The 26,857-nt window shown below is 49.9% G+C and overlaps 1 protein-coding gene across 1 annotated transcript in view; it reads left to right on the top strand.

The window, feature by feature from the left end:
• Positions 1-4,594: 4,594 nt before the first annotated feature.
• Positions 4,595-26,857, top strand: part of CNTN4 (contactin 4) — a 332,854-nt gene continuing 310,591 nt past the window's right edge. Inside the window, exon 1 of the mRNA XM_015568361.1 lies at positions 4,595-4,652. The gene's annotated coding sequence lies outside the window, so the exon portion shown is untranslated. The remainder of the gene's footprint in view (positions 4,653-26,857) is intronic.

The raw sequence follows: 26,857 nt of genomic DNA, 5'->3' as shown, positions 1-26,857 counted from the left end.
TCCTGCCCACAGGCCTGTTCTAAGGGCCGTCAGAGCTCCCGGTGATGTGGGAGCTGTTTTCCGGGTTAATCTGTCAATTTTTCTCACACAGCGCGGCTGCTGTGAAAGGAATTGGGGCTGTTATCGTCCAGGCTTAGATACAGTTTGTAAAATGCAAGGTGGGAGACAGCAAACCAAGCACAGCATGCTAGTAATTTCTCTAAAAGGCTCCATGTGCGCTCTCAGCTCCCGCAGCCCAGGGAGCTGGCATCCCTTTCTCCCAAGAAGATACACTGTTCAAAGTCATCCGCCTGGTGCAGTGGTCAGCAAACTGCGGCTCGTGAGCCACATGCGGCTCTTTGGCCCCTTGAGTGTGGCTCTTGCACAAAATACCACATGCGGGCGCGCACGTACAGTGCGATTGAAACTTCGTGGCCCATGCGCAGAAGTCGGTATTTTGTGGAAGAGCCGCACTCAAGGGGCCAACGAGCCGCATGTGGCTCACGAGCCGCAGTTTGCCGACCACTCTGGCCTGGTGCATCCACTGGTGCAGGCGTCTGCTGAATGACTCCCAGAACTCCCTTCCGACACTTAGTCATCAGAGTTCATCTCCCCATTGTTTGGTACTTCTCTACCTGGAGGTCAAAGTTAATTTGAATGTTAATCTTGGATGGGGTGATCTGATAGGTGAACAGCAGGTGGGTGAGCATATCCATACTTCGTCCTATGAGTCAGTCCTTCACCAGATAGGATCTGGGCAAGCAGTTGCCATGGGCTGGAGACACACCTGCCTCCCTCAGGAATGGTGAGCTACACCAAAGTGTCTTCCCACACGCCAGGGTCTTTCCCCTGCACAGGATGTCTCTGCACTTCTCCCCCTTGAAGCATTTCTAAGATTAACCAGGTTTTTGTATAATCGCCCCCCTCCCTGTATGTGAGAGCCACGGATTCTCTGTTCTAATTGAGGATGCAGAGGGGGGCATGGTCCGATCTGTGTGCAGGCGAGCGCTTTGTTTCGCGTATTGAAGTTGTCTGTCTGTGGCATGGGCAGGCCCCTGAAGCTCTCTCTTGTCATGACAGAGTCTTGGAAATCCACGTGTCGCTGCCTGTTAGTACGATCCTAAATGCTGCAATTTGTTTATACTCCTCCAATGAAAGAGGGAAGATTCAATGGAAGGGGAAAAATAATAGTTGTTTTCCCAAGCATTTTATGTACATTACTTCATATTCACAAGTACCACATAAGAGAAGTAGCGCCATTATGATCTTAGACTTCTGGAATATGCAGAGATATGCCAGAGGGACAGGAAGCTGAGTGAGCAATGCCTAGAAACCACATTTTTGGGTCTGAGAGCCTAAATCCTTTCTGGCTTCTTCAAAGAGAGGAGACTTATAAAAAGAGAGTTCAACTCTTCCAAGACCTCATTTATATTAATAACAAAAAAATAACTAAATAAATGTTTTCAAATTTCAAGGAAGATCTCAAGAGCATTTTGGGTATCCATCAAAATCCACATTTTTGGCGTTTTTTCCTTTATTTTATTTGAAAAGTTGGTCTTCCCCAACCTTTACCTCAGAGAATGAAGGCAGAAGGTGCCTTAGCGAAGAGAAAGCAGTGGGAACAAAAATCCGAGGGCCGTGGGGATGGAATTGTGGAGGGAGCGTTAGACGGAGGCACCAGACCCTGGCCTGCAGCCCACCATTGGGCTGGGTATTTGGTTCCACTGTGACGTGGAACTGAGTTTTCTCCCCTGACCCTTCAAGCTCTAAAATGCTTTGCTATCTTTCAACACACATGACATGTGTTCATGTTGTAGACAGAGCTGCGCGATAAGCAAACTAGTCGGCCCTGGCCGGCGTGGCTCGGTCGGTTGGGTGCCATCCCTGCACCAAAAGGTAACTGGTTCAATTCCCGGTCAGGGCACATGCCCCGGTTGCAGGCTCCATCCCCACAGTGTGTGTAGGAGGCAGCTGATCAGTGTCTCTCTCTCTCCCTCTCCCTTTTTCTCTCCCTGCAAAAACGATAAAAACATTTTTTTTAACAAGAAAACTAGTTCACACACACACATCATAGGAAACATCCTCGGTGGCATAGGGCAGGGGGTCCTGGCCAAGTGGAGCTTATGTGCCCAAATTCATGGTCCCTGTGTCACCCTGGGTTTAATGTTTGGTTTCAGTCACCCTTCCCATTTAACACCTACGCCCCATGTTACCGTAGCGTTAATGGACATTTCCCGTGTCCCAGGTGGACACCTGCTCTTGTCGTTGACCTTCATTGTGCAGCTTTATCGGTGTCGTTAAGGTTAATGGCGCGTACATTTTATACAAGACGCCAGTCAGTATTTCATTGTAATTTGCCACGCGCGTAAGGATTACCGTCGCCAGTTTCCTGTGTCACGTTTCCCTGCCATGGGTTATCCCGAGGCCAGTATCCACGCGAGCTCAGAACCGTCCACGCTGCTGACTCTGAAACTATTATGCAGGAGCCTACGTTCGGTTGATCATTTCTTTGTTGATTACTATTGGTCTTTCTCTCTGAGCAAATCGCGCAGGCACTCCCGGAGTTCCCTTGCTCTAAAGGGAACAGCGGTTATAATTAAGAATAATTACAATCGCAACAGCGAAACCCTTTTTAGAGCATCCTAGGTAAGCTCTCGTTCGTAAGATATTTTCATTTCTGCAGCACCGGCCCCCGATAGCCTCTCAGGGAAGAAGTCTGACACAAATGGCGAATGGATCCACGTGGAGGCCTTGGGTTGCTCGACTCTCCTAATGGGAAATGCCAGATACCCTTCTGGCCCAGCCATTCCCCTTACAGCCCCGAGGGGACCCATTTCTGTTCACAGGGCACATTAATTCTTATCTCCCTCATAAACACGTATTTGTCCGAAGCATTGCCCCACTTGTGAAACGTGCCTTGGAACAACCCTGGATCACTTAGCCGTAAAACAGCTCCCACTCAGGAGTCGGGTCCATCGGCGGTCAGCGTGTGTGCACCCAGGTGTGAGCCACGTGGCCCTGGGAGAGTTCATTAAAACTCCAGCCCTGGCTAGGTTGGGTCAGTGGATAGAGTGTCGGCCAGTGGACTGGAAGGTCCCGGGTTCGATTCTGGTCAAGGGCATGAACCTGGGTTGTAGGCTCCATCACCAGCCCTGGTTGGGGTGTTTGCAGGAGGCAACCAATCACTGTTTCTCTCACATCGATGTTTCTCTCTCCCCCCCCACCCCTCTTCCACTCTCTCTAAAAATCAATGGAAAAATACCTGGAGGTGAGGATTAACAAAACAACACAAAACAGCAAAACCCTCCAGTTCCGTAGGTTTAGATGGAAATGGTGAGAGTCTGATCCAGACTGCTGAGGGCTTTCAAACAAGCTCTCCCGAGTGATGGGGCGGAGCAGTCACCAGAATGCCGACTTCTGTGATGTCTAAAGGGCCATGCTTTTAGATCAGGTTTCCAAAATTCCTTTCCCTTGCATGGGGTCACCGTAATTTTAATAGCCTGTGTTTTCAGTACCATTATTTTAGTTTTCATTCATATCAGTTTTAACTTTATTCTTGGTTTCTATTTAGCCTTGTGATAGATTGTCTCTGAAGGCTTGGTTCTGTCCGAGCTACTCTCTCCCATTCCCACTTGGAAATTGACATATCGGCGTGGTTAAGAAGGACATCTGTGGTCCTATAAACTCTGGAATCGTTCACATCCGGCTCTGCTCTGTCTCCAGTCTGTCTGTCAGGAGAGAAACGTGTCTCATGTACATTCGGTTACTTCACTTTGTAACACAGTGGTTGGGCAGTGTTTCCAATGAGGAACAGTGAATCCGTTTTCATTGAAAGCTACACGTAAATGGAAGTTAGACTAGACTTGTGTAATTAATGATATTTCTGAGTGGCCAATCTACATATACATCTACATTAGTGATATTTTCAATCATAAAAATACCTCAAGACAATGACTTTACTCACATGTAAATTTATGTACAGTAGAAACTCATTTAGAGGACACACACCTACACATAAACATGGAGATATGAATATATGCATTTATTCTTGATAATATTGTGTGTATATTTTCCTGAGAGGGGAAAAACTATTGCTTCAGGGGGAAATACTCCCAGGTGCAAAATTATTTTGCAATCTAAGTTTAACTTGGTCGCCTTAAGAGGACAGATAATGCCGTATTTATGGGGAGAGTTTGTTTTGTGGTATCTTTACCCTCATTTTACATATTTAGATAAATACCAAGAACCGCGGGGGTCTCCTCCTCCCTTGCTCACCATTTCATGATATTAAACCCTCTGGAAAGTGCCTTCTGAGGAGATGATCTCTTTTTACTGAGTCTGACCACCACCAGGTCTCCTGGGCTCCTGGAGTCCTTCCACTAACACAGGCTGGGGGGGGAGTCGTCCGACGTCACGTGGCCAGAGGAGGCAGAGCAGGGAGGACCTGGCCATCTGGCCCCTCTGGGCGGTTCCATCAGTCCCGAAGGCCACGCCGGCTGCACTGGGTTTTCATTTCCTCCTAAGCCCGTTGTAAAGTGGGAGGAGTGACGCATCTGATACAGATGAGCTCATTTATACTCGCACAGGTACTAATTGTGTGTTTTGTTCTCATTCTAGGAATCACTGACATGCAGTCACTGCACAGCATGCGGCCCCAGGAACTGCCCTGAAAGGTAAGCTCCCCACAGGGAAGAGGCTCCTCACAGCTCCTTCGCCTCTGGTTGGCGTGCTTAGTTTCTATGGAAACAAACAGCAACAACTTTTCGGGACAGATTGCCACCATGAGCTCATTTGTGGTGGTTTTCCGAAAGGCTGCAGTTCGTGAAGGCAGTGACAGGTACACTGAACCTGCGCGTAGGAAAAGAAGACCTTTCCCAGGTCTCTCTGCGGGGGGCTCCCTCAGGCCGCCTTTCTGTGGTTCTGATGAATTTCGGAATTTAAAACTCCAGAGTTTGGCGTAATGGAAAGAGTATTGGGAATGAAGGAGAATGAGGTAAATGGTGCTGCAGTTTTGCAAATGGTTTTACAGGAGAGGATGTTTCATTAGTCAAATCTACACGAATATGAAGTTAACTCGGCCCTACAAATACTCAGGACTTCAGGGGGAAACGTTCAGGAATAATCTGTCTACGTTGTTTCCCTTAATGAAAGATACAGATCTGCAAACGTGCAGCGTGTCTGTGCAGGGGTGTCTGTCGCTTTCCCAAGGCGGTTGTCAGGAAGCACCGTGAACTGGGTGTTACCAAGCACAGGGATTTCCTCTCTCACGGTCCCGTGGGTTAGAGTCTGAGCTCGAGGTGCAGGTGGCCGGCTCCCCTGAAGGCGCCAAGGGGCTCCGTCCTGGCCTCCTCCACCTCCTGTTCCTCGCAGTTCTTGGTGTTCCTTGTTCGAAGTTCCGTCACTCAGATCTCCCGGTCCCCCTGCGTGTCGTGTCCAAATGTCCTTCTTGTTATAAGGACACGGGTCATGGGGTGAGGGGACACCCTATTCCACTGTGACCTCGTCCCGACGTGATCACATCTGCAAAGACCCTTCTCCAAATAAGGTCTCATTGGCAGTCAGGGAATTGGGATTTCAACATCGATTTTAAGGGGACACAGTCCATCCATCGCAGCGTCTGTCCTTAAAGTGACCTTGACTGATGTTCACGTTGACGGCGGTGAACTAGGCATCACAGCGGAGAGAGAGCTCATTCCACTGGTGCGCACACAGGAAAGTGCTGAATTGTTTTAAAAGGTGCAGTAATTATCTCTTGATGGCCAGCTTATCTGCCAAGCAAGATAGAAATGCTCAGTTATTCAGCACAGGGATTGTTGGCATCATGTAAGTATTAGCCTGTGATTTTGACTCTCGGGGAAGATTATTCTTAACACTCAATTTTAAAAATTTAGAACAGAATTATTTCACTTATTCCTTTGATGTTTCTCATGAGCCAACGTGGAGAGCGGCATTTTTCTGTGCCCGTTAGTATCGCCCTGTAACAAACCACCCAAACCCGAGGCTGAAAACAGTGATCCCGGGTCTTGTCTCCCCGACTATGTCGGGTCACTATGTCGGGTCGGCTGCTTGGGTCTCCCCCAGCCCTGAGGTGCGGTGTTGAGGCCTGGGGCTGGCATGTGGGCCAGAGGGCTCCAGCCAGCGGCGGCCGCCTTCCTCTGCAGATGTGAGTGGCTCCGGGGACCGAGGGGAGGGAAGGGTGTGGCGTGTCGGCTGCGGGGCCCAGGGTTCCTTTCGTGGTGAAGAACGTGTCGTGGAATCTGAGGGCGGTGATGGTTGGGCAGCCTCCTTTGCCGGGCCTCTGACTGGCTGCCTCGCTGCCCCGACAGAGCCGGCAGAACTGATGGACCGGGCTTGGCTCGGCTTCTGCGAGTCTGTCCCGGGTGCACCTGGGATCGTAGGTCCAGTGGCTGAGTGGGCCATGGAGGGGTCCTGTCATGTATCCATCTACCAAGTGGGCATATTCGGTCGTTGCTTTCAGAGCCCTGTGCTCCAATCCTTGCTCCCATATTTGGGAAGATAAACTAATCTCTTTGAGGGTGTTCCTCCCCACCCCCGCCACCTCACCTGTAAAGTGGAGACTAGCAAGCTACATGGATTTGCATGAATTAAAGTTGCTTTGTTAATACCAGTAAGTTTAGTCCAACCTACACACGTGGAGCAAATGGAGTGAGGTGGTCACATTCCTTTCTGTATTTTCATCTTGTTATTAACCAATTAAAATTGATTAAGAAATGAATGCTGATGTATGCTTCACCCTGTACAAGCCTTAAAACTAAGATAATGAAAGAAACCAGCCAATAAAGGACCACATGCAGCCGGCCAGTGTTGCTCAGTGGTTGAGCATCGACCTATGAACCAGGAGGTCATGGTTAGATTTCCCGACAGGGCACCTGCCCGGGTTGCAGGCTGGATCCCTAGTGTGAGGCGTGCAAGAGGCAGCTGATCAATGATTCTCTCTCATTATTGATGTTTCTCTCTTTCTCTCCCTTCCTCTCTGAAATCAATAAATATATATATATATTTAAAGCGGGGTTTGTACACTCTCTGTTTCTCTGCAGTCCGCTCCCGGGGCCTTTCCCGGCCCAGATGAGGCCACCTGTGCGGAGGGGAGCATTACCACACCCTGGGGGTGATGTTGGAGCTGAGCGAACACCCCTGTTGCTGACACTAAAATGTGTCCCAGTTGGCGTTTCCGAATGTAATAGACAATAAGCCGCTGCCGGAAAATGCCCATGTCCTGCGTCCATCATTTTTATTATCGATGAGTTTTTCCTGTAGAATATAGTAGAGATGTATTCTTTCACCTTTGGCTTTGGCTTTGAAGACTGAAATGGCGATCGCAGTGTGGGCACTGAGAGGTCACTGAAGGATTCAGGGAGCGTATGATACATTGTAACGCCAAGCAGGTGTCTGTCAGCTTCACTATGAAAAGGTGGCTGAGTGACCCGCTCGCTGTGACCGCCAGGCTGCTCGGGGCCATCCGGCCCTCCCTGTGGACAAAGGGCAGGAGCAGGCCGTGTGCGTGGCCTTTGGACCCTCTGTTCCCTCAACAAGCATTTATTGGGCTCTAACTGTTTCCGGGCCCCTGTCTTAGGATCCAGCAATTGGGCTGCAGATACATTGCGTCAGGGCCCTGATCTTTCAATCTGCTCTCCAGCAGGGAGACATCTAAACCAGTGAAGCATTCAAACTATGTGAGGTCCCGTGGAGACCAGGCAGGGAAGGCCAGGGTGAGGAGTGAGGGTCAGGGTCAGCGTCACTGCTCAGTCCTGTGACGGGGCTACTGGTCATGCATGGGCATCAGATTCCCTTGAACTTCCTGACTTGACCTTCGATCCTTATGGAATGAGTCTTTTTGTTCTCCATAATGATTCTTAACCTAATATTTACTTTATCTGATGTGAATAGTGCCATACCTGCTGCGGTTATTTAACATTTGCCTAGGATTTCTCTCCTACTTGGCTCTCAACCCTCATATCTCACTGTAGGCAGGTCTCCTGTCAGTAGCAGTGAGCTATGTTTTTTGTTTGTTTGTTTTTTAAATCTGGTTTATTTTCTCTCTTTTATCCAGAGAAGTGAATTGTTTGAACTTATTTTGAATCCCAAAATGTTATAACGTTCTCTCTACCATCTTATTTTGTGTCAGGTTTTATGTGCCTGCATATATTGTGATAGTTTTTGTGTGTGTCTCTGCATATCTTGTGTTGGTTTTCTGTTTCCATATATTTCTTCTTCCCACCTGCTAATGGGCTAACCTATTTTCCTTTATTTCACTATCCCTTCTTCTACTTTGGACTCTTTCATTTTTAGTAGATTCACTTAAAATGTAAGCTGAGCAGTGCCCCAATTTTAATAGTGTTCTCCAATCAGACCTATAGACTTGTAACTCTAATCATGCCTCTCAGAGTTTCAAGTTACTGTTGTGTGCATAGTATTTCAGCTCAACTTGATTTTTCTTCCAGTTCATAATTATTAGTTTTACATTTAATATAATCAAGGCTCAACTTATATAGGTTTTTCCCTCACTTATTAATTTATTGTTCATCATTCCTCTGGCATCTCACTTCCTTTGAGTTCAGGTCCCTTTGCCTCAACATACCCATATGTTCCCTTAATAGTAAACTGTTTAATATTGTTTTTCATGAATTATCATTCTTTGGCTTTTTTGCATGTATAATGTTAAACTATATTTGGAATTCCTAATTGACAATATTTTTCACCTCAGTACTTTGAGGACAGGGTTACATTGTTTTCTCTTCTTTGTTACAGTAGCTAATTAGTCTTCTGTTGGTCAAATTGACAATCTTTTATGTGGTCTGTCTTTTCTTCTCTGTTTGCTTTTAAGATTTTCTCTTTGCGATGGGAGTGCTACACTCTCGTTATGATATGTTTAATTATGCATTTATTTTTAGTTTTTCTCATGTGATGATTTTCAACTGGAAGACAAATTTCCCTTTTTCAGTTTTTAAAAAGTCTTATCCATCATTCATTTGAATATTGACATGAAACATTTTGCTTGTTTGTCCTTTTCTGCATATCTAATTATACCTATTCTGGACCATTTATTCCTCCTACTCATAACTTACAGCTATCATTTCATTATTTTTTTTATTCCTTTATATCTCCATTTTGCATTCTGGGCAAATTTTTCCAATTCCTACGACAGCCTGGCCTGTGTTTCACAGTGGTTAGAGCTTCGGCCTGTGGACCGAAGGGTAACGGGTTTGGTTACCAATCAAGGGCATGTACCTGGGTTGCAGGTTTCATCCCTAAGCGCCAGTTGGAATACAGGTGGGCGGCAACCAATCTATGTGTCTCTCTCATCTCTCTCTCGCTCTCTCTCTCTTCCCCCGCCCCCCTTCCATCGTCTCTCTTCCCTCCCTTCTTCCATTCTTTCTCTAAGGATCCATGGAAATCCTTAGGTGAGGATTTAAAAGAAAAAATCCTAGTCCAATCATTAAATCCTTTCTTCATCATTGTCTGCTCTGCTACTTACCATTGTGTGTCAGTCCAGACAGCTAACTTTTGCTGCACTAGCAACCTCCCAACTCTCATGGGCTAGAACCACGGAGGTTATTTCTCCCTCGTGTCACCTGCCCAGCACAAGGTATCCTGGGGGCTCTGCTCCTTGCTGTGCGCAGGGACCCCTGTGGATGGAGTCGCTGAGTGGGAGCGAGTCCACAGTTACTGAGGGAAAAGGAAGAGAGTGGGGGTTGTGGACTAGGTCTGAAAGCTCCTTCCCAAAGTGGACACAGGCCAGTTCTGCTTCCATAACATCGGCAAAGGCAGCCGCAGCCCTGGTGACTCCAAGGAGGGCAGGGAAATACGATATTAATCTCTTCCCAGAAATAAAGGAGAACCAGGAGATTTGTGAAAAGCACTTAACGGCAACCTCAAGTGGCCATTGGCCTTTAGAAATTTCAATAATCATTTTTCGAGAAGTTCTCTTTGGTTTATTTTTTTGGTGTGTGTTTTTTATCACAGTATTCTATTGTTCTGTTGTGGACCCCATTCCTTTTTATCTGCAATCACTTTACATGCTGTTACTGTCTGCCCGCGCTCATAATGCCGTGTTTCTGGTGCTTCCCTTGCCTGTTCTGTGCCCGGTGCCCGCTGGTCCTTTCCGGGTGGTGTCTTTCCCTCCCTCTAGTTGATAGTTGCATCTTGTGAGCTGAGGTTGGGTGTTTCTCCCCGGGGGATGCTTGCACCCTGTGGGGTGAAAGCGTGCCCCAGGGTTTGCTTTTATCAATGTCCTGGGGTTGAAGCATCCCAGACCAGTTCCTGTGTGAGTTTTCTACATTTCGTGAGTTGTATACATTTAGATCAGGTCCTCTCACTCAGTGAAGTTTTTGGTTTCAATTTGTTGGAGGGGACACCTAGAGCCCAGGGCAGAGAGGAAAATCTCATACTCATTCTGAGGCCAGTTGCCTAGTTTTTCCAGTTTCCTTTCATGGATTTAAGGGATCCCCGTTTTATTTGGAGGTTCTGTCTGATGGGGCACGAACGCCCTGGCTCAGAGCCCGGTGCTGCCGCAAGGCCTAGCGTGTCTGTGAACCGTGGGCTGACACGCGCTGCGTGATCTTAGCCGTCCTCAGAGGTCACTCATATTCTATTAAGCTTGACAGGTTTTTAAAAATGTGGTTATATTTTATTCACTAGTTTTCTGTTTGTAGGCGGGTGTTGGTCTACCTTATTAGCTGAGTCCACCACATTTTCAAAACTAGAAATTTCCAGCATCAACTTTTTAATCTCTAAGAAACAGTGTTCAGATCACATGATCCACAATGATCTCATCATTCTAGGACTTAACTCTCTACTAACGAAAGGGAAGAAAAGCAGACTGAGTATCAGGTGTCATGGTTTCCTTCCCCTTTGACATTGGCCAACTGTGCGATATTGGAGAAATCATTACACGTCACAGGCTAGTTTTCTCAGCTAGAAAATGGGAATTGGGGCTGGTGCCTTTGATAAATCGGTCTCTGCTTTAAGCTCATCAGATTTAGAATTGACAGGCTTTTAGGGAATATCCTACTTTATCCCAACATTCTAATACTTAATTATTCCATGGTTTTTATCGTAATTCTTTCTAATTTACATAACTGCAAAAAACGATGTGGTCAGCCCTCTTGTAAAGAACCGTTACGCCTCATGGCACTGATGGGATGAATGAAATTAGGTTTAAAAAAAAAAGAAATTAGGTTTGCTATCAGAAGGGCCTCAAGGGGTAATATTACAACCAAGTGTTGGTCGATTGCTCTAAGATACTTTTTAAGGCCTTTCAACATAAGTGCGAGCCATCGCTCTTATCCTAAGGAAAAGAGACATTCGGGCACGTTTTCACTGTGTCGTGTTTGCACTAAGACATATGGTAGCTTGTCAAAATGCAGAGCAAAGTTTTTAGAACACTGAGTACAGCCGCCCTTTCAGCCGCACATGTGATCGGGAATAGGAACCCCGTAGATCACCGCAAACAGCATGTGATTCCCGGGAGAGCCTCCCCTTTAAAACTGGTCCCCAGGCCACCGACTCCCAGGGTTTGGGCATCGCTGTCAAAGACGTACTAACAAATAGGACCCAAAGGCCGATGAATTGCTATCAGTGTGGTCCTAAAAGTTTTTTAAAAAAAGCATATATATAAAGATTGTACGAGCGTTTATTCAGCCTCCCAGCTTCCGGGGACGGTTGGCTACTGGCAAATGGCTTAGCTTGGCCCGGGTCTCACAGGCCCGTGGACGGGATGATGTTACTCTGCGGAGACGTTCAGCTACAAAGCGGAACAGGATCTCAGAGGGAAGCTGCTGGGGCAACAGGAGGAGCTGAGTCCTGGAAACAAACAGCGGGAACCAGCTGGAGAAATCGGAGAAGCGTCCACGTGGGGGACTGGAAAGGAAGCCGCCCCCACCTTTATCTGAAAGGGATGAAATATCAGCGGGGGAGGGGGATGTCCAGGTACCGCTGTGAGCCGGGCGGGGGCAGGGCATGGCGGTGAGAGCAGGACACCCTTCCCCAAACGTCAGATCCGCTTCCAAGGGAGACAGGCCCTGGTCTGAAAGATCAAGGACTGGACGGGCCTTAGAGAAGCGGTGGTGGCGGTTTTACCATTTAATCCCCGTTTGAGAAAAAGGGTTGCGGGGGGAGGACAGCGGCCTGGGTCCTGGCTGGAGGAGGAAGGAGGCTCTCCAAGGAGAGTGAGAGTCACAGGATCTGCAGGTGGGCTGAGGCTGGTCCAGGCAGCACAGAACGGAGCATGTTGGTGAGGAGAGGACCTGAGGCGCCCCCTGCAGGTTCTCCGGCGCAGGGACGGCGGGAGTGGAAAAGCAGGTGCCTGGCACAGCTGCCCAGTAATCCTCTGACCCTCACCTGCGCTCCAGGGGGAGGGAACAGGCAGGACAATAAAACCTCCGCAAGTGGCTGCTGGCAGCGACATGAAAGGGACGTCAGGGTACCCGGGACACGATTGTCCTCCTGCTCATGATTTCAAACAAAAGAGCCAGGTGCCGGCTGTAGGGAGACACGTGCGGTATGAGCTAAAGACAGTCATGATGCGGAAACAAAGACTGAAGCGGAGTGGCCGTGGGGGGCGGCGCTTGGTCCTTTCCTCAGGCCCAGGAGCTGCCTCGGGAGGGCCGCGGGGCCTCCTCATGTCTCCTCCTAAAGTTCCAGTCCGAGAAACAGCTGCAGATGAACAGCTCCCGGTCAGTATTTTATTGATGCTTATAAATGGAATTTCCTCCAGGACCATTTGGATGTCTCGCTCACCAAAGGACATTTAAGCAAAGAGAAAATGGGGAGCGAAGCAGGCAAATGGCACCCGACTTTGTGGAGCAAAGATAGGAAACCCCAACACGGGAGGCCGCCCACCGAGGGCTGGTGGTCGCAGCGCCTGCGCAGTCTGGGTGAATGCAGGCCCAGCGTGTGCCACAGCCTCCAGCAAGAACGCCCCGCATGCACCCTCATTCCTGCGCCCCGTGTGGTGCCATGTGTCAGGAGTGACCTACAGGGTTAGCGTCCCGGGCTGAGTTCCACTCACACATGGACGGCGGGAGCTCAGTCCGTGTGCTGCACAGAGAACCGTCCAGTGTGGCTGCTGCCAGGAATGCGGGTTCCCAGGACCTGGGAGCAGAGAGCCCCCGGGAAAGCCCACAGCCCCAGCACGTGCCCTGACCAGGAATCTAATCAATGACTGACCTCCACTATGGTGGAGGAAGCAGCTCTGGAATGTTCGGTGACTTGTCCAGGGTCTCTGTCACGCACACAGCAGTGCCCTTGTCCCCGTTGTGCGTTTTCCACGATGCCCGGCGTCTCCCTCACGTCCAGGCCACAAGCTCACTTTCCCAGAAATTAGTGTTTCTCCCTCAGGACAGGGAGGAGGCGCTCCTTCCCCTGGGAGCCGCTGACTGGGCCTGGCCACGCAGACACAGGAATGACGTGCTTTAGAGCCTAAAGCAGCCTCCCTGGGCGGGGGTCCCGCGGTCCTCACAGCCCCATCGGAGACTGGCGCTATGCCAGGCTCGTTCCTGACCCGCAAACGTGTGTCCTAATATTTACACCCGAACCCAAAGGAAGCTTCCAGCATTTCCTTTGTGTGTGTGTGTGTGTGTGTGTGTGTGTGTGTGTGTGTGTTTAATATGTCTTTCACTGAGTTTTAGAGAGAGGGGAAGGGAGAGGAAGAGAGATAGGAACACCAATGATGAGAGAGGAATGTTGATCAGCTGCCTCCTGCACGCCCCCTACTGGGGATCGAGCCCACAGCCCCAGCATGTGCCCTGACCAGGAATCTAAACAATGACCTCTTGGTTCATGGGTCACTGCTCAACCACTGAGCCACCCCAGCCGGGCTGTGTGGTTTTTGTTTGTTTGTTTTAAGGAAAATCGGACGTTCGGGTGTAACTGTTCTCAGTAACCCTGTGGCAGAGCTGGGCTCAGACGCAGCTCCTCGCCTCCAGGCCCGGGATCCATAGTCACCGTGCGGAGCCTCCAGGTGAGCAGAGGTGGCTGCTCTTCACCCATCAGTGCCCTTAAGGGCTTCCGCGCACCGGGGTCAAGAAGTGCACCTGCCAGGTGACGTCAGAGTGGCCGTGACACATGGGCCGGGGTGGGCACGGCCCGGACCCGGTGCTGGGAGTCTGATCTGAGCAGGAGGCAGCGGAGCGGAGCTGCGGAGGCTGGCGCTGCAGGCATCGCCCTCGGGTGCAGGGGAGGGCAGATTGCCTCCCGGTTCCGGGCGCCGGCAGCAGCCCTGCCAGCCCAGCTTCTTATCATGAGCCAGGACTCCCGGCGAGGCGAGAGTCCCACTTGACAAGCAGACAGAAGCCATTTGGGGAAAATACAAATGAAAAGGTTCTAAACTCAAAATAGAGGCACTGGCAGCAGCAGGAGTCTGCGGGATACGTTGTGTCAGATGCCACGGGGGAGGCGGCCTCCCCAGGGACAGAGCCTGCTGTGTCGCTGGCTACATTGTCTATTTAAAGTGCCAGCACTCCTCCGAGGGCCCCCGCGCTGGCTCCTGCTCAGAGCCTTGAATTGTGCAAATCTGCCTTTTTCTCAAGTGGCTTCGGCATCTGTCCAAACTTCTGACCTCGGAGAAAAGGTGTCTCGATGGAATTGTATGCACATTTTAAGGTTTAAAATATAGAGACGTAAGGAATTAGAGATGTTTTGCCTAATATCACCCATCGATTCAGTGGATGAGCCAAACTGACAACGTTAATTTCAGGGAGTGTGTGTCTTTAGAAACAGGAGAAACAGGCCGCTGTCTTGGCCCAGACGCCCCCTCCCACCCTGAACCTAGCCCGGCACAGACAGTTCACGGGGTGAGTACCAGGCACATCGCAGGGCCCGCCGCCACACTGGGCTGGAGTCAGAAGTGAGGTCAGGTGCGCAGGTGTGACTTTCTGTGTTTCTGGGACCCTGCGGTCTGTGACATCTCTCTGTCTCTCTGTCTGCCATGCGACTTCCTTTTGCTTTGCAGATTCTTCTTTCTGGGTTAGGTGTAGTCAGTTAAAAGTGGGCATCCTAGCCCTGTATTAGCAGGACTCACCGGCTCCCAGGGCATCCTAGCCCTGTATTAGCAGGACCCACCGGCTTCCAGGGCATCCTAGCCCTGTATTAGCAGGACCCACCAGCTCCCAGGGCATCCTAGCCCTGTATTAGCAGGACCCACCGGCTCCCAGGGCATCCTAGCCCTGTATTAGCAGGACCCACCGGCTCCCAGGGCATCCTAGCCCTGTATTAGCAGGACCCACTGGCTCTGGGGTTCAGGTCTAATTTAGTCCCTATGCGCTAATCAGCAATTCTACAGAGAGAAGACCCCACTTCTGTCACTTCTTGGGGTGAGGAGACACTGGACTGCCTTAGGCCTGGCTCTGGGAGGGGTTCTTCTGGGAGACGGGGCTCTGGGCTGGGCGAGCAACCCAAGGATTTTTTACAATATGTTTTTACTGATTATAGAGCAAGAGGGAGAGGGCTGGAGAGCTGGACACATTGACGAGAGAGAAACATCCATGGGCTGCCTCCTGTACGCCCCCTACTGGGGATCGAGCCCACAACCCGTGCATGTGCTCTGATCAGGATTCAGACTGGTGGCTGCTTGGTGCAGCCGTGGGCAAACTACGGCCCGCGGGCCAGATCCGGCCCGTTTGAAATGAATAAAACTATTGAAAATAAAAGACCGTACCCTTTTATGTAATGATGTTTACTTTGAATTTATATTAGTTCACACAAACACTCCATCCATGCTTTTGTTCCGGCCCTCCGGTCCAGTTAAAGAACCCATTGTGGCCCTCGAGTCAAAAAGTTTGCCCACCCCTGGCTTAGTGCATAAGATGACGCTTAACCACTGAGCTACACATTCTGGACAGAGGATTTCTTTCCTCTTCAGCAAACTGCCCTGAGTGTTGAGCATTGATCTAACCGAAACTCTAGGGAGAGCAGGGCTTATCCCAGTTAACGTGTCATCTCAGCACTCGCCACCAGGGGCGCCACTTCTCCTGCCTGGGAACGCTCCCCTCTGGGTGCCTGGGTGCTCCCTCCTGCCAGTACTTTAGCAAAGACCATTCAGTACGAGACTCAGAGTGTCCACCCCACTGCTGACACCACCGCCAGCTGTGGAGGAGGGAAGGGCAAGGTGGGGCACGTGCTGGCTAGGCAACGTGCCCCACCTTGTGAGAAAAAGGGGTCGCCGGCCGCTGGTGCCCTTGGCCGTGGGCTTCCCTGTGACGTCTAGCTCTCCACTGAGTCAGCAGAGAAGCATTTCCCAGGAGACACCTCAATACTGTGAAAGACTTGCCTATTTTGCCTGGTCGGTGTGGCTCCATGGTTGAGTGTTGACCTAGGAACCAGGAGGTCACGGTTTGATTCCCATTCAGGGCACATACCCGGTTTGTGGGCTTGGTCCCCAGTAGGAGGCTTGCAGGAGGCAGCCGATCCATGATTCTCTGTCATCATTGATGTTTCTATCTCCCTCTCCCTCTCGCTTCCTCTCTCAAATCATAAAGGCATTACACACACACACACACACAAAGACTTGTATATTTTTACTAGAACTTCCAAGACTGCCAAAGCCATCCCATGTCTGCACAGCACAGGGCCGGGGCCTGTTGACTATTACAACTTTATACCGAGACCAGTTCTTCTCAAACTTCCTGCGCCCCCAGGGCCCTGGGGAGTCCTGTTAGAAGCGCAGGCTCCGCTCCAGGAGCGGGTGGGCCTGCGAGTTGAGGTTTCCTTCTCACGGGCTGGGGCGCAGCCCATGCTCTGAGCGGCGCCGACACTGAGATGCTGTGGCCGCGTCCAGGACCACCGGGCTCTGCTTTGAGAGGACTTGGCTGCTGTGCCCATCGTGCTGCGCGCAGCCTGGTTCCGTGCCGCCGGAATTAAAACCTGGATGCTGCTCCTTTACCGGCCCCGGGGGCCTGCGTGTTTATTCTGTGGATGGCGGGCTCTTGTGTGCACTTTAGTGAAAACGACACTGCCTGTGTGGCCTTAACTCACTGTCACCGTCTGGTTCCCAGCTCGAGCAGGTGCCGTAAACAAACAGACGGGAGGGAGGCAGATTTATCTGTGAATCAGCCAAGCCTTTTCCATGCGAAGCCCAGGGTGCAGAGAGGCTTGATTGATACTAAAATTCTGACAGCTGGGAGTATATTTTCAGCAACCAGAGCAGTCGCTTGGGCTGAGAGGGACCGATGAGAATAAAATTCAGATTTATTAAGGACCTTTCCGGTGAGTGGGCTGTGTCTTCTCTCGATGCCAAAATAGTCATAATTCCAATTATGTGATCCTGCAACATGTAGCGCAGCTTCGAATAACTACATGAATAGCCGCCCTCTCCCATCCTCACTGTGCTTGCTATCTGGCGGCAGCATCTGTAAATTTAAACTCCTGTGTATTCAACATATTTCCCAAAGAACACAGGCTCCATCATATTTCCGTGAGAGGTTGTGAAAATCACTCCAGCTGCCGTCTTCTGTGTAATAAGGTACATGATTTGTACACTTAGCGCTTGATTTATGAACCTGCCGTGTAACACGCTCGGTGGTTAGGGAACATCTGTTTACCCCCGTGCGGCATTCTTATCTAGCGCGGAACGTCTGCTGGGGCGAAACCATTTCTTCAGGCTTCTAACCTCTTCTATTAGTGTTGTCTTCGGGATACTTGGTGAAAAGGATACGATGTTTCCCTCTATTGGCTGTGATGTCCCAGCGCACCTGGCAGTCGGCGTAACAGCCTGTCTGGGCAGTTGTGTGGCCTCGGACAAGCTCCCCTGGGAGCCTCCATCTGCACCTACAAGGAGATGGCCACATCCACGCGCAAGGTCACGTGGGTGAAGTGAGGGCAGATTGAAAGGCCCTGACCCCGTGCCTGGCGTAGGAAATGTCCTTCCTACCCTCTGACCCTTTAACATCTCTAGGATTGAACTATAGCGAGATGACCATTCTCTTTATTTACCTCTGGAATCTAGAATGCTCTTGGGTAATGGAGTTTAGTTTTCATTGTAATCAAAACGGATCGATTAACCGTACAAACTTGCTGACTTGCTGTGGGAAAAATATCTGCTTTTCAGAACCAGTTAAGAAAAGATTTTCCACGATCCGCTCTCTGCACTTCCCGCTTCCCAGCCCCGAGCACGAATAACTCGGGGCTGACGGTCGGCAAGGGCCACAGAGTCAGGACGAACGCGCACCATCACCTTTCTCCTCGCGGCCACATTGGGATCAGCCGTGTAGACTTACTGGTTTTATGTCATAACTGCTGTGTTGAAGTTGGGTTGGAGTTTCGTAGACATCATTTCTTACCCCGATATGGTTACTATCAGGGAAAGTCCCTTTTGTAAAATACCAGAGTAAATGATGAATGAACGCTCTGCCTGGTGCTATCGTAGGGTGTGCGTCAAAAGCGTGAGTGTTGCTTGTACACATTAGCTTACCATGTGGATAGACACCCGAGGTCACCAACCGTGGCCCTGGTGCAATAGGGACAGCGCAGCGTGAGTGGCACATCCTTGGGGAAGGAGAGGTTCTCCTTTACACTCACCAGCATCTCCTTTGTGTCTCTCGCACTGTTGTGGGCCTGTCTACACGCCCCCGCCACACTCACCCCCTCGGTGTGCAGAACTAAGACTGTGTTTCAATACAGGTGCTCTATCGAGGGTATCCGACCAGGGACGGTGTCACCCAGGAAACACTTGGTGGTGTCTGCACATTTTCCCAGCTGCCCCTCCACACCTGGGGACCGGGTGCTGAGGTGTCTGACTGGGGAGCGAGCAGGGACGGTGGGAGACCTCCTACCTTGCCCCAGGCCGCCTCCCAGGCCGCCTCCACCACCAGCATCATCGGCCCCAGAGATCAGCAGAGTCCAGGAGAGGAACCCTGCTCTTCATCACGTCCTAAGCCACCCTGTGACATTGTTGTTGCCTGTTCATAGGTGTATGCCACATCAAAGAAAAGTGGTATTTGTGCTTCTGCAGCTAAATGTACTAAGAGCTGAGTAGTTAGGCTGGAAATTCCGGGCTCTGGTATAAAACAAAACTAAGTCTTTCCTTTTGCAAAATAAAAAAGTTTCACTTAAAATAGCTGAAGAAATAGCTTCTCACCTAGTATGAGGACTGGAATATTGATGGCGGACGGGGCCCCCTGGTGTCCCTGCCCGGTAACCCGGTGCTGTGCTTGGAAGTGGGGCTGTAATATTTCAGTGGGATTTCTTCACCTGCGCGGTGTGGGTAACAGGGTCAAATTCAACTGAATGAAGTTTGGAAATCAGATGATCCTGGCTTTGAACTTGAGGCTGAAACCGGTTGGCCTGCACCTACCTTCCAGACCCTCTGAGCCATCGTTCATAAACTAGAAACACTTCCCGCTGTGTGGTCCGGGAATGGACAGGTGCCCAGTGGCAGGGAGCAGCCCACTGACCTGGGGCATGCCCTCCGGGTGGCAGAGTCGCCGCACCTGCTGCTTGTGTGGTTTTGTTGCTTTTCTTTGTTTCCCAGCCCCACTAAGTGTCGGTGTGTCCCAGGAGGAAGGGGTGTTACCGGAATCTTTGAAAGTGATGACAATAGAATTTCCATTTTCTAAACTCCCCGGTGTTCGCCTGAGTTAGGTCATTTCCACAGGACCTCCGGCATTTTGTTGGCAATGTAGCCATCCTAGATCTTCTCATCTGGTTGGGTCCCTGGAGGAGTAAGTCGTCCTAGTGCCGGCCTTGCGTAAGAAGCAAATGAAGTCAGGAATAGTGCGTGGCACTTTGTTGGGAAGTTGCAAGTAAAAGGAAAAATTATGCAAAACCCGATCCTATGAGTCTTGTTCTCTGGTAATTGGAAGCACCTATTAGTGATTCCAGCAAAGTTAAGGGAAAAAAATTCTATTGTTACTATTTTTAAAGGAGAACTGCCTGGTGAATGTAGGCCATCGCCATGACGATGCCAGGTCTCACTTCTTTTCTTTTCTTTCCCTTCCTCTTTCCTTTCTTTCTCTTGCCTTCCTTTCTTTCTCTTTCTTTCCTTCTGTATGTTTAGTTCTGCATCAAATACACTATTTTTATAATTCACAGAATAGTAATAATAACAGTCCGATTTAACTTTGTATTGGAGACATTTTTCAAACCACTTCTTTACCCTCTGGGGATAAGGAAGCTACAGTGCGAGCCTTTGTGTGCGATGTGACTGTCACAGTTCCGAGAGCTCCCACAGCAGTTCCTGGGTTGACTCTCACATTAGGCTGGGAGAAGAGACCGCGAGGGGATCAGGATGGGTGGGGGTGAGTACAGGTAACAACACCCCCTCGTCCCTTTGTCCTCCGCAGGTCTGGCGTTTTCTTTCACCTGCACTCCCTGTGTCCTTCTAAAGATTCTCATTCCTGACATGGCTCTTCTTAGTCCCTCATGGGGATTAAAGCATCCCATGGACTGTGACGTGCAGGGTGTGCTCTAAGTCACACAGTATACAAGACCCAATGATTTTGCAGGCCTCATACGGCCCGAGGGCCAGACGTTCCCCACCCCCGCTGATAGAGAAAAATTAATAGAACTGAAGGGTGAGACTGTGTCTCCTCTGTCTATCTGAGGAAGTCACTGTTGCAACACCCAAGTGTAAGGTCGTGACCACACCATAAGGAGACAGGTGTTCTTCTCTGGTTAACGCACAGTGCCCCTCAAGCCGGGGGCTCCCTCCTCCTTCCCGGGGATTTCAAGTGGAATGAGGTGCAGAAAGGTGTGTAGACTATGGAAGCCGAGGGAAGAGTTAGACAGGATGGGTCGGGAGCAGACGCTGCAAACTCTGAGAATGATCCTCTGCATAGAAAGTGCTGGTCAGAGCAGGTTTTGGTTTTTGTCCCCCCGACCCCACCCTCACTCACCCCAAAAAACCTGGTTTTTAGCATGAGGCAGCATTTCACCTGCTCTCAGCAGGCATTGCATTTTCATTGTGCTAATGGTTCTAAGGAGGACTGTGGTGTTTGTCAGAGGAAGTGACAAAAAGACAGGGTGTCCCCAAAACATGTAGACACATTAACAGCTGATGGCTCCATTGAGGTTTCTTTCTCTTCAGAGTTAACCCGTTGGGATTAATGATCATTCAAAGTGTGCGTACATTTTTTGGGACACCCGTGGTATTTGGCATCCGACACAAATGAGAGGTTGAGATCGGAAAGCCTGTGTCATCATATCTGGATGGGTCGATTGCCCGGGAAGTGCCCTGCAGAAGTCCAGTAAAGAATTCTTGTTCTAGAAAGCTCTTTCTTTAAAGGTCAGCCTAATTAAGGCCCCAGTGTCGAACCCACGTAAAGCAAGTACTATTGTTAGAAACTCAATGCAGTCACCAGGATGGCGTTTCACTTACGGTCCAAACTTTTTGTGGGTAATTTGGAAAAGCAGCAATGATCTTTTGGGGGTCCTGATCTGACTGAAATGACATTTTAGTAATAAGATTGGTTTCCTGGCCACAATTAGGGACGCATCTGTTCTTGTGAAGGAACATTCACACAGCTCCATTGCAGATCTGCTGGAAGGTGCTTTTACAATGCGAGTGACCTCTGACAGGGGCAGGTGACACCTGGACACTGATTCCTGGCTCTGTCCCTTGGTCAGGGACTGAACTGGTCTGTGCCGGAACCCCAGGACCAGCCCTCCTGGCCCCAGACAGAGCCCGAAGTGGAGGTCGGTGTGTAGCTCCCCTGCAGGGAACCTGGCTTAGTGCTGCTTACAGCAGGGAGACTCCAGCACCTGGAGAGAAGAGTGCGTCTCCCCTTTGATTTCATGTCAGCTGTCAGTACTGTGACCAGCGGTGGGCTGGCCACAGTGGGTTCTGTGAGTCCGTAATCAGGTGGGCATCGCTCACCTCTCTGTGTCTGTGCTCACCTGTTTGTATTATGCCTGTGCTTACCTGGCTCCTGTCTGTGTTCATCTGCCTGGGTCTGTGCTCACCTGTTTGTATCATGTTTCTGTGTGCCTGTCTCATGTCTGTGCTCACCTGCAGTGTCTGCGCTCACCTGTCTGCGTCTGTGCAGAAGGCAGGCACCCCACGTTCCTGGCGGACCCTAAGGGGTGCACCTCACTCGATAAAATGCGGCTCTGCTGCTAATGAGAAATAATGAGCAGAGGCTATAAAATATTTATACTTGAGTCATTAAACACGCTTGACCATGAGGAAATTAAAAAGTCTCAAATGCCGAAACTATCATAAATATAGAAAATATAAATGCATGTTTAAATTTTTATTTAATGATGAAATGAAAGAAAGATCACATTCTTCGTGCTCTGTATACTAATCGAGTGTGGCAGCTTAAACGACGGATAAAAAAAAATGAGAAAAAGATGAATGGCTTTTCTGAACTGCTGGACCCGTACTTGGATATGAGGTAGTGTTTTATGCCACAATCACTTCCTTTAGCGCATGCACAACACTTAGCTTATTGCCACATGGAGTGACATACTGGGAAAATGGAAATGCCCATCCCACAATATGCATAGTCTGTGATATCTGAGCAAGTTATTGTGCAAATCTGCTCCAGAGAGGTGGTATGGGACCAGGTATGAAATCTGAAATCCATCAGCAAGTTGATGGCAGTGGACAGTTTCAAATGTTTCTCACGACATGGCCTGTCTTTTCCACAAATAAAAACTGCTCCCTGCAGCCCTGGCCGGTGGCTGGGTTGGTTGGAACATCTCCCTGTGCACCACAAGCGCGCAGACTGCAGGTTCCGGTCAGGGCACATGCCCAGGTTTCTCACTGGATCCCTGCTTGGTGCGCATGCAGGAGGCAGCCAATAGATGTGCCGCTTTCACATCAATGCTTCCCTTTCTCTCTCTCTCTCTCTCTCTCTCTCTCTCTCTCTCTCTCTCTCTCTCTCTCATCTTTTCTCTTTCTTCTATCTGTTTTTAAAAATTTACATACATACATAGTCTGTGATATCTGAGCAAGTTATTGTGCAAATCTGCTCCAGAGAGGTGGTATGGGACCAGGTATGAAATCTGAAATCCATCAGCAAGTTGATGGCAGTGGACAGTTTCAAATGTTTCTCACGACATGGCCTGTCTTTTCCACAAATAAAAACTGCTCCCTGCAGCCCTGGCCGGTGGCTGGGTTGGTTGGAACATCTCCCTGTGCACCACAAGCGCGCAGACTGCAGGTTCCGGTCAGGGCACATGCCCAGGTTTCTCACTGGATCCCTGCTTGGTGCGCATGCAGGAGGCAGCCAATAGATGTGCCGCTTTCACATCAATGCTTCCCTTTCTCTCTCTCTCTCTCTCTCTCTCTCTCTCTCTCTCTCTCTCTCTCTCATCTTTCCTCTTTCTGATATCAGTTTTTAAAAATTTCTACCCAAAGATATTGTCTGGGGCATTACTCTGTTAGAGACGTGACTTCTAGGCGAACACTAGCTTTGCCCACCCCCCCTTGCTTCTTCTCCTTTTTTATTTTTTTCTGTTTACTTTTTCTTCTCTTTCCCCCAACACCGAAGGCAGAGGGCCATTTCGAAGAGTAAAACATGTTACAGTGGCTCCTTCCCTTCAGGGCTTTTCAGTGACCTGCCTGCTGGCTTCTCCAGTGGACAAAGGCGCCCCGGGGCACCGGAAAGTGTCAGACCCTCTCCTGCTTTCACTGGAGACAGAGGGGTCGGGGATGGGGACAGTGAGGCAGGGAGCACCTCTGCTGGTGCCAAAGGCTCTGAGGCCAGAGCTGCCTCCACTCCTCTTCCCAGGGGCCCGGCCGGCCCGGAGCACCCCCCGACCGCATGGTTCTCCTCTCCTTCCTCCTGGCCAGTCTCCCATCACTGCTTTCATGTCCGGGGAGGTGCTGGTTTCTGTGCCCGTCCACATCCCAGAAAGCGAGGGACACGTGAGAGGAACCGAAGAACAGCACTGTGAACCCTCCAGGGGTCTGGGTGGCCTGGACGTGTGGCTCGTGGGGGGTGGGCCCAGACGCTCACGGGCCCCTTTCTACCAGCCTGACATCCATCGGATGGGCAGCCGGATGTGAGCAGCTGGTGCGGTTCGCTCTCAGCTCCATAGTGGGTGTGTTTTCCATCCTTCACTCCGCCGTTTACTGGGGCCGAGAAGGACCCCCTCCCAGGGGAGCTGCTCTTCACTCTCAGGAAAGATAAAGACACGGGAGGAAGGCCCGCTAATGTGACGCTGGGTGACCCTGAAGGGTGGCTGTTGACCGCGTCCTTGTCCCAGGACTGTGCTGGGACTCCCCTCCAATGTGAAGGCATCGGTAATCCTTCCGCGGGTAGGAGACGGTCTGCTGTGATCCTCTTGCAAATGTTCCTATTCAACTGTTTAAGCTGAAATAGAATAGTTCTTCTTGTTTATTCTGTGATCCTAACCGGAAGTTTCCCTGGGTGACGTTCCTGGTAAGTGCCAGTAGAGATGAGTGTGGTAGCGATGGCGACAGTGCCTTCCAGCCAGAGCCAGGAGTTCGGGAGCACAGAGCTCAGGCAAGTCTCGGAGGGCTTCAGAGAGGCGGTGATGTTCCGGTCTCTCTCCCTTTCCCCTCCTGTCTGAAGGCAATAAAAATATATTAGAGAAAGAAAAGGGAGATGACCCCCCGCCTGGCATTGCTGTGACTGCCCATTACTGTGCCTTGGTCATACAATTTAGTCATCGTCCCATCACAGTATATTCGTCCAAGCTTCCGTGTGATCAGTGAGACCATGAATTTCTTAAGGAAGGGCCTGTGTAGTATTTATTTTCACGTGTCAATGCCCAGCACAGCCCGTGGAGGGACGATGCATGCTAGTTTAGCTCAATTTCTGCTTCCGTTCCCACGGTATTCTTTTCCTTTCCCTCCCCAGACATGGCGCTGCCCTCTGCTGGGCCTCTGGGGCGGAGGCCCGGGGGAGCTGGGGCAGAGGGAGGAGGGCACAGTATTGAGACACACACCTCACAGAATTTGTCGGCAGGATTATTATTTTTTAATATAGTTTTATTGATTTCAGAGAGGAAGGGAGAGGGAGAGAGAGAGAAACATCAATGGTGAGAGATATTCGTTGATCAGCTGCCTCCTGCACACCCCCCACTGGGGATCAAGCCCGCAACCTGGGTATGTGCCCTGACCGGAATCAAACCTGGGACCCTTCAGTCCCCAGGCCGTCGCTCTATCCACTGAGCCGAACCGGCTAGGGCTCGGCGGGATTCTTTTACTGTGACTGCTTCAGACAGTAAGAAGTGCTTTTATCCCCCCTGGCCAGTTCTGGAGCTAGCCATATCCTGGCTTCCTGGAATTCATATAAATAATGGTTTGCAAAGTATCTTCATGTTGTATTTAAAATATTTCTTGGAAAAGATGTTTGCATTTTTAGCAAAATTTTTTGGAAATGTACATAAGAACAGTGAACATTTCACACGCTTCAAGCTAGAACATTTCAAAGGCGATGTCGGGAAAATGCGAAGCCATTACTGTTAGTAGCTTTTAGCTAAAAGATGATGGCTAAGCACGTATTTTCCTCTTTAGCAGAGAAAAGGCAATGTTACCTCAGCAAATTATTCATTCAATATTATGCGCCCCTTTCAGAAATTCTTCGGGGAGGGTTACAACTAAAACCACATATAGGGCGGATCAGGATAAATTGAGAATTCAAAACTGACTTTGCCTGTAGGAGAAAATCGCCAGGAGGATTTGAGATGAGATGTGGTTTCAGCTGAAGGCATGAGCTCGGGGTGACCTCGGTCTCCCTGCTGGTCGCTGAGGGAGAAGAAGGCGTTTTTAGAAGTCAGATAGGCAGCCCACCCTTTTCCTTCTGGCCGGCTGGTTGGCATCTTTATTTCAGGACGAATTCCTAACAGCGAGGAAATAGCACTTGGTTTTGAACTTGCTGACCTGAAGTTGTACAGTGACGTCCAGTATCAGCTGTCACACGTAGTAACAATCAATTTTCACTTTGCAAGTCATCTCAATTCAAATGTCCCCATTGCTACCGCCACTCATCTCTGCTGGGCACTTGCTAGGGAAGTCACCCAGGTCAACTTCCCGTTTGGATTAGGGAATAAACAACGAGAGCTGTTCTGTTTCAACTTAAATAGTTGAATAGGAACATTTGCAAGAAGAACACAGCAAATCCTTTCCTACCTGAGGAAGGAATTATTCAAATTCACACAACCTGCCCTTGTATTGAATGCACATGAAGTGAAGTGACGTACCGTATTTGCCGGCGTATAAGACGATTTTTTGGCCCTGAAAAATATGCCTCCAAGTGGGGGGTCGTCTTATACGCCAGGTACACTTCAGATAGACTGCCCATAGTGCTTGCCCCGTGCCATAGTGGCCTCCCGATACCCGCCCACTTCATTCCACATACCGTTCAGGCATCAGCAGCGCTGCTGGGTGTATGCTCGGCTGTTATGCGATTTTGCTGTTATGCGATTTTACCACACTCGCAAAATCGCACACAGCCGACCATACACCCAGTATGATAGCGCAAAATCACGAATCGCGATACCATACTGGGTGTATGGTTGGCTGTGTGCGATTTTGCGAGTGTGGTAAATTCGGGTTACCGTATATTTCTTTACATATGCATTGAAGATTCGCGATTTTGCGCTATCATGGTGCCTGTTAGAATGTTGAAGAGCTCGCACTTGCGCACTAGTGAGGTCCCAGGGAGATGCTGATGCAAGGGTGGACCAGACTGCTATAGTGACAGGGCGGGCAAACAGGGAGCAGGGACCAATCAAATCAGGCTTTGTATACAGCCAACAGCCAACCACAATACTGCCCCATTGTACAGTACAGCATAGAAAATGTCGACCAGTCAAACCCCTATCATCCCTATCATGGCACCAAGATGTCGTTGATGAACTTTTAATATCAGATGATGAAGAGGAGTTTGAAGGCTTTTAAGGTGAAACTGTCACGCCAGCAAACTTGCTAGGGACTTGCCCAGGAGAG

Source organism: Myotis davidii, unplaced genomic scaffold (genome assembly GCF_000327345.1).
Source record: "Myotis davidii unplaced genomic scaffold, ASM32734v1 scaffold663, whole genome shotgun sequence".
In the NCBI taxonomy this organism is placed as follows: domain Eukaryota; kingdom Metazoa; phylum Chordata; class Mammalia; order Chiroptera; family Vespertilionidae; genus Myotis; species Myotis davidii.
This window is presented reverse-complemented; position numbering and strand designations above follow the sequence as displayed.